Here is an 8707-nt window from a genome sequence, read left to right on the forward strand (position 1 = left end):
TTGTCATCGTTGTTGGCCACCTCTATCCTCGTCGTTGTCTCTATCCTCGTCGTCATCGTCTCTATTCGCTTCGTCAAGCATCTGTCTTCGAGCCATCATCGTCGAACATCTGTCTCTTAATTCATTTTCATTTTGTGTTTGCTTGTGAATTTGATTTTTCTTCCGTATTTGCTTTATCTTTTTGAAATTAATAATTGGAGACACGCAAAGTACTTATGTTTTGCTCATGTAATTATTATAGGGTTAGTTTGCTTCAACAATTGTGTAATCAAATCTCAATTAAGAACCATTTCTAATATGAAGGTGCGCGCCTATTGAAATTTCAAATTTAAATTGGGATTATGGTCATAATTAATCCAATATTTATGGTAGTTGACAATTGGACTAATTTCTACAAGAGATGAGAACAGATAAGAGAAGGATATAAAGAAAGAGTGGAAAAAAGAGCAGAGAGACATAACCTAGCATGACAATGACTACCACTCTCAAAGGACTCTATTTAAACTAAATTCCAAGTCCATTCTCTAGAACTCCCAATATAAACTATTTTAGTTCAATGCATTGTAAAAAACATAAAATTAATAACAAAATTTAATTAATATTTCTATATTAATAAGCATAATGTAGTTGTCACAATAAGACACTCGGTTCACAAATATAAAAGTATATGCAAAAAGATAATCAAAATCATATAACAAAGAAGCAAAAAACAGAATCAAAATCATGAAACAAAAAAGAAAAAACAGAATCAAAATCAACTTCCTAAAGAACCAAAAATCAGATTATCAAATAGATTATAGAACAATATTTTCATAGACAGTAAAAATATTAAATAACAATATAGCCGACAATATTCAAATAACATTTACCTTTAGTAGAGCATAAACTAGCAACCAAGCAATGCGCAACAACTAGGGAACGATAACACCGAGCACTACCGTGGAGAAGGAGAATGGCCGAGATGAACCAGAGCAGCAGAGGCAGAGGACCAGGGTCTAGAGGAGCAACACGAGCATGAAAGGCAACGCATAGTAGGAGATGACTATCACGAACAGCGATGACACAGAAGAGCACCACCATGGATAACGGAACATAAACCGACGACAATATAGAGGAGACGAAGACGAGCATGACGATGATGACACACATGAGACGACGACGACGGCGGAAGAGATGAAGGCGAGGCAGAAACAAGGCAGAACAAAGGCTACTAGGGAGTCGACGCAGACGACATTGCTGACGTCGCATTCTCTTTTTCTTTTAGGGGCTCCATTGTTCAACTGCTGTATGTGGAACCACAGAGAAAGGGAAGACATGAGTGAAAATGAGACACCGAATTAGAATTTTTACTTTTTACATTTAACTATTATTATTTATGTTACAAAATGCCGATTCGTTACAAAAGCCAACATAATTTGTAAAAAAAAAAAAAGCAGGTTATTAGAAAATATTAGAACGTTTTGTAACAAATTGTATTATTGTTACAAAATATTGTTATTCTGTAATAATCACCAAATTTTGTTAAAAAAATTAATTTTTTGTAATAATTTTAAATTTGACAAAAAATTTTGTTAAAAATACTCTATTTTCTTATAGTATATAAACACTTTGAAATTCTGTAAAGTGTTATTGTGATGTTTATTCATGTAAAGTTTAAATAAAATACAATTTTAAAACGTCTATTAGTTCCTTACATACATATTTATAATTCTGCCTAATATTTGTTACATTTGTCTGTCTCCTTGTTCATTGACAAACATAGAGTATTTGATATACTTTTAAAAAATTAATACTTATTGGAGGAGTCAGTTCTATTTCCAAATATTATATAATGAACCATGGTTTATTTTGATTTGATTAAATAGTTGTCTTTTGATTTCGAAATCACAAAAACATATATAACAAGAATTTCTTTGAAAATTTTTATCATTTGTAAAAATAGTTTTCCAATAGTTGAGTAATTTGGTTTTCAAAATTCACCTTAAAGAAATAGTTAGTATTAGTTATCATGACTAAATTTTTTCTTCAATAACCATCAAACATGTAATATAATAGAAAATAACTATAAAGTATTACATTAAAATAAGAGTAAAGTACTATTTTAATTTTTAATATTTAGATTAAATTTTAATTTTATTTATAATATTTAAAATATTTTTTTCAAATATTTTATTATATTTTATTTTAGTTTTTTCATCAAAATTAATTTTTTTCTTTATCAAAAATATTAATTTTTTCTTTATTTTTTTTCGAAGTTATGATATTACAATTCACTGAAAAAGAATTATAATGTCTAAAAGAAAGACAATTAAAATAAGAAAGATAAAGTAATAACAAATATCTTAAGAGAGAAAAAAAAATCTCATTGACCCATTTGCTCTATATTGTGTCTCATCTCCCATATCAGCTCTTTTGCTGCCTCCATAATGTATCTTCCGGAAACTTTGTCACCTTCAAACACTTCCTTGTTTCTAGCTTTCCAAATCCTCCAACATATTGCTAGAAATAAGCTCATAGTTCGTTCTCCTTCAACCCCATTTCTAATTACTACCTCCACTTCTTGCCACCAGTCCATAAACGTTGCCGATTATAATGTCACAAATTGGAAATTCATAGGTGAAGCTTTCCAGATTTTTCCAGCTTGCCCACACCTTCGAAGATAGTGGCTAGCGGTGTCGGGCTCAGAATGACACCTTGAAAACATTGGACTTATCGTTGGGAAGCGGTGATGAATGATGGTCAAAATCGATAATTTTTCATGTAATGCTTTCTATAGAAAGAGTTTAATTTTAGAAGGAATTTTTAATCTCCAAACTTTCTTCCAGATGGTTGTGTTCTGCATTATTAGAGGGTATTGTTCAATGGAAGGGTGAGCGAAACTTTATGCAACCCTGTAGCCAGAGCTCACATAATATTATTGTTGTTTATTCCAGATCCAGACCAGTTTATCTATCCCTGCATCGTTCACCTTGACACTACGAATTCGGGATGCAATTTCTGGTGGAAATACTTTATCAATTATTTCCTTGTTCCAGATATGATATGTATTCAACAATTCTTTAACCTTATTGAGACCTGTGAAATTGTGATTATTTGGGCCGGTGTAGAAAGAACTAAATAAATAAAAATCATAATTGCTTAATAAATAAAAACACCAGTATTAAATAGTATAATCCCCAATCACTATGTTGCCATTCGTTATTTCTTAGTTATATGGTTTAAAAAATATACATAGAATAAATAGTCATTTTTTATCATGAAAAATTTGGACGCTGGCAAAACTAATCATGAAAAATTGAAACTAAAATTATATCCATACAAGATAAATTTTTTTTGGACAAAAATGACTAATTATTAAATTTTTGTTAATGATTCCGTAAATACCCCTCTCTTTTCTCATCTCTCTTCATCTTCCTTCCATAACCACCACTAAATCTGTTGTAAAATCTACCATCTCACTTCTTTTACATCTTGCTACAACCACCACAAATTTAAATTACAACAACAATTTCAGATATGTAATTGGAGCCTCAGATATCAACCTTGGCAGCGCCGTAACCCTTCCTGGCAAGAACCTTAGGTGCCACATAAGAAGGAGTTCCGCAAAAAGTGTGGAACAAGTCGTCCTGTCCAATCCGATCAGAAACGGCGCTTAGGCCGAAATCGAAGACCTTAAGGTCGGCATTCTCATTGAGCAAGAGGTTATCCGATTTGAGGTCGTGGTGAAAGACGCCTCTGTTGTGATAGAAGGAGACGACGGAGATGAGTTGCTGGAAGTACTTTCGAGTGAGGGTCTTCCTTGAGGTGGCCTTTGGCGACCTTGTTGAAGAGCTCACCGTCGTAGACGTACTCCTTGACAAAGTAGATATTGGATTTGATGGCAATGACTTCGAAGTGTTGGATGATGTTAGGGTGGTGGATGTGACGGAGGATGAACATCTCACGCTTGATGTGGGAGACGATACCGCTCTTGAGGATATTCTCCTTGTCGATGATTTTGATGGCGACGCCCTCACCGGTCTTGATGTTGCGCGCGTTGTACATCTTCGTAAAGGTTCCGTAGCCCAGGAGCTTTCCTATCTCGAAGCGGCCTAAGAGGAGGCTGCTCTCCTTGTTCTTGTTGGGAACCACCATTGCCTCAACCATCACTTCTTCTCCCGAGCCAAGGGGAACAAATTGAATATATATACATGTTCTCTCTTTCTGTCAGATCCAACAGTAGGATAGTAGATTTTGCAACGGATGTGGTGGTAGTTATGGTAGGAAGTTGAAAAAGAAATTAGAAAAAAAAGGTATATATGTAATTATCAATAAAAATTTAATAATTGATCTTTTTTTCTAACAAAATTTATCTTATATGAGTATTACTTTAATTTTAATTTTTTATAGTCAATTTTATTAACGTTAAAATCTTTTATGGTTAGAAATTATTTCGGCCCAACCCATCAGCGACCTGGGTCCAGATACGAGCGGCCGACCTGACGGGTCATTCGACCCGAGCTAGGAGGGGACCTGCCTTCCCCTCCTCATCCACGTGGAGCTTGGACAGCTAGTAGAAGCTTCTAGAAAGGTGGGCCTGGCCACAAAGGGCCCACCCGAGTACGGACTATAAGAAGGGAGGGATCTACCCCTCCCCAGAGGTACGTCACTTACTCTAACCCTAAACTGCCGCTTCTTGTACGGATACTGAGTTGAGCGTCGGAGTCCTTGCAGGTGGCCCCACCACATCGTCACCCCGCGGATCCCAGCCTCGCGACTCGCGCTCAGGTCCCAACCCTTCCGAGTCTCTGCTCCAGTACCCGTTTCTCCCGATCCATCGAACACCTAAGTAGACAAATATTGGCACTGTCTGTGGGGACCTGGTGTGAGTATGGAGATGTTTCCATCGTCGGAGGAACTTTGCGAAGAAGGAGGAGCCCGCATGAGAAGTAGGATGAGCTCCGCAAGCACCTCTCGTGAGCAGTTGAGGCCGGTAACCCAGCGAGAAAACCAACACTCCAGATCTCCCGAAAAGCGTCCTTTCGGAGGAACAAGGGACGAAAACTCAAAAATCATGCAAGAACTTAGGTACGAAGTGCAGAACTTGGAACGAAAACTAGAAGCGAGAGACTGGTACCATCCCTCCCGCAGCAGGGACACCTGCCCCAGCCTGTCACGCACCCGATCCCCCATGAAGAGGTCGGGTGATTGTGGGAGGGATCCCAGGAGGGATAACGAGCGTGCAGAGACCGACGCTCGAACTCGCTCCTGCACCCCCGAGAAAACAGAAGCTCATGGAGAAACTCGGAAAAGCAGAGGGAGGAGAAGATGGGACCCCATTATCATGGGAACAACCCCTTTCCACCCCTCAATCCTTAAAGTCCGACTGCTGAAGCACTTTGACAAGCCAACTAACATGAAGTATGCCGGGACCAAAGACCTTAAGGAACACCTGACGGCCTTTGAGGCCAGGATGAACCTAGAAGGTGTCGGCGACGTAGTGAGGTGTCGAGCCTTCCCGGTAACATTAGTATGCCCCGCGATATGGTGGTTCAACGCGCTTCCGCAGGGGTCCATTACGGCCTTCTCGAATATAACTCGCAGTTTCTTGGCAGAGTTCACCACGTGCATCGCCAAGGCCAAACACCCTATCAATCTGCTGGGTATCACCCACAGAGCCGGGGAACTGACCCAAAAATTTTTGGATAGGTTCAACCATGAGTGCTTGGAAATTGACGGCCTGACCGACTCAGTAGCTAGCATGTGCTTGACGAATAGTTTGCTGAACGAAGACTTTAGGAAGTACCTTACCACCAAGCCCGTCTAGACCATGTAGGAGATCTAGAATATGGCAAGAGAGTACATCAACGATGAGGAGGTCAGCTAGGTGGTGGCGGTCAATAAGCGATAACCTACCAACCCACCTCCCCTCCAACCTGTGTATGCAGACAAACCAAAAGAGATACCGAAGGAAGAGGCGTCGGGAAAATAGTCCAAGCCATTTCCTCTAGTGGAGAAGTTCATGAACTATACCTCCCTCACGGTCCTCATAGTGGAAGTTTATCAACAAATTACAGACAAAGACATCCTATCAAAACCTTGACAACTGAAGGACAGGACAGGCGGGAATAAGAGCTTGTATTACGACTATCATAAAGGCTTTGGTCACAAGACGCAAGACTTTTTTGATCTAAAAGATGCCTTGGAGCAGGCTATTCGTGAAGGCAAGCTGACTGAGTTCTCCCAGTTCATAAGAGAGCCAAGAAGAAGAGAACGTGAGCAATCGGAGGAAGACCGAAGCCGCACCATAAAGCCAAGGCAAACATCCAATGAGAACCCTGACAGCGGCCCAATAGTCGTTAATAACATCATGGTAGGACGAGATGCACCCCCAAGTCAAAATCGGCAGCAAGGAAAGACGCTAAGGTCCTAGCCGTGTCAACGGGAAACCCCAAGGCCCTGTCTAAGGAACCTCCCGAGATATCCTTCGGCCTAGAGGACCGATGGTGCCACGATCACCCCAAAAACCCACCCATGTTGATCACGGTGATAATCGGGACAGACTTAGTCAAACGGATTCTCGTTGAGACAGGGGTGGACTGCAACATTATGTTCAGAAATGTGTTCGATGCCTTAGGGATTAGAGAAGCTGATCTCAAGACCCACCAACATGGCGTCATCGGTTTGGGTAACAACTACATAAGGCCTGACGGGATAATTTATCTCCCGATCTGCATTGGGCAAAAGTAAGAGGTTGGTAATGACAGAGTTTGTTGTTTTGAGAGACTCCATAGCCTACAATGTCATCCTTGGAAGGAAAATAATCAATGAATTCTCAGCGGTCATATACACCAAATTTCTAACATGAAGTTCATGGCCGACAACGGAACCATTGGTTCCATTAGGGGAGACCTAGAAACGGTAGTCGCTTGCGACAACGGTAGTCTTTCCTTGAGAAAGAAGTCAAAAGAGGCATCTGGGGTGTTCTTGGCCGACTTGGATGCAAGAATAGATGACAAACCAAGGTCAGAGCCCGAAGGTGATTTAGAGAAATTCTGAGTTGGCGACACGGAGGAAAGGTTCACTTTCGTAAACAGAAAGTTCCCGCATGAGCTAAAAGGACCCCTCATGGAGGCTGTTAGAGCAAACGACGACCTGTTCGCTTGGACTCCGGCCGATATGTCAGAGGTAGACCCCGAGTTCATGTCTCACTGACTTTCTGTTAAGCCAGACGCTAAGCCGGTGGCGCAACGACAAAGAAAGATATGTCAGGAAAGGGTTAATGAGGTGGCTAAACAGACGGCCAGCCTAAACCCTAAACCCTAAACCCTATGTTGAAAGCGGGGTTCATTAGGAAGCTGGAGTACTCGATGTGGCTGGGTAGACGCAGCGGCAGGATACCGGTTTTTGAGCTTCATGGACGCGCACTCTAGGTATAATCAAATCCCGATGCACCATCCCGATGAGAAAAAAACTGCATTTATAACGCTAGCTACTTACCAGAGACTGATGAGCAAAGTTTTTAATGACCTCATCGACAAGTCGATCAAGGTATACATCGATGATGTCTTGGTGAAAATAGCTGAGCCAAGCACCCTAGTTGGTGACCTCGAAGCCATCTTCAAGGCACTCTGGAAACACAATATAAGGCTCAACCCCCTTAAATGCACATTTACAATGGAAGCTAGGAAGTTCCTGAGCTTCATGATAACACAAAAGGGGGTAGAGGCCAACCCAGACAAATGTGAAGCCGTCCTTGGAATGACGAGCCTAGGATGTGTCAAAGGTGTGCAGAGGCTGGCTGGGAAGCTCACAGCCTTATCTCGATTCCTTGGGGCCTCGGCAGCGAAGGCCCTCCATTTCTTCAATCTGATGAAAAAGGGAATAATCTTCGAATGGACTCCGGCTTGTGAGGAGGCATTCAACCACTTCAAAAGAATACTTTCGGCACCCCTTATTCTCGGCAGGCCAAAAGAAGGCGAACCCTTGTTCTTGTATTTGGTGGTGACGGAACAAGCTATGGCGGCTGTTCTCATCCGAGAAGAAGACAAGATCCAACAGCTAGTGTATTTCATCAGTAAGGTGCTCCAAGGAGCAGAGCTAAGATACACCAAGTTAGAAAAGCTGTCCTACGCTCTATTGATCTCGTCTCAAAGGTTGATGCAGTACTTTCACGGCCACCTGATCACCCTAAGAACCGACCAAGCCATTCGCCAAGTTCTACAAAAACTCGACTTGGCGGGTCGCATGATGACGTGGGCGGTCAAATTATCCTAGTACGACCTGCGATATGAACCCAGACATGTGATCAAGGCCCAAGCAATGGCAGATTTTCTAGTGGAAGTGATGGGAGACTCGCCTGGGAATACGAATACACGGTGGAAGCTCCGTGTGGATGGAGCCTCCAATCAAGTGTTTGGGGGAGCAGGGATAATTCTTGAAACATCAGCGGGAGTGATTTATGAGCAATCAATTAAGTTTGACTTTCTGGTTTCTAACAACCAGGCGGAGTACGAAGCCTTGATAGAGGGATTAGTCATAGCTAAGGAGGTCGACACATCGAGAGTTGAAGTCAACAGTGATTCTCAAATTGTGACCTCTTAAGTCAACGGGAATTACCAAGCCAGAGATTTCTTTCTTCAAAAATATATAGAGAAAGTGAAGAAGCTATGTGAGGATTTTGAAGAGGTAACGGTCCAACACATACCCAGGAAAAAGAACGCCAGGG

At 41.2% G+C, this 8707-nt stretch overlaps 1 pseudogene; it reads right to left on the minus strand.

Moving 5' to 3' along the window:
* On the minus strand, positions 2351–4221 carry LOC107608679 (annotated as a pseudogene).

Source organism: Arachis ipaensis, chromosome B07, assembly GCF_000816755.2.
Source record: "Arachis ipaensis cultivar K30076 chromosome B07, Araip1.1, whole genome shotgun sequence".
NCBI lineage: Eukaryota > Viridiplantae > Streptophyta > Magnoliopsida > Fabales > Fabaceae > Arachis > Arachis ipaensis.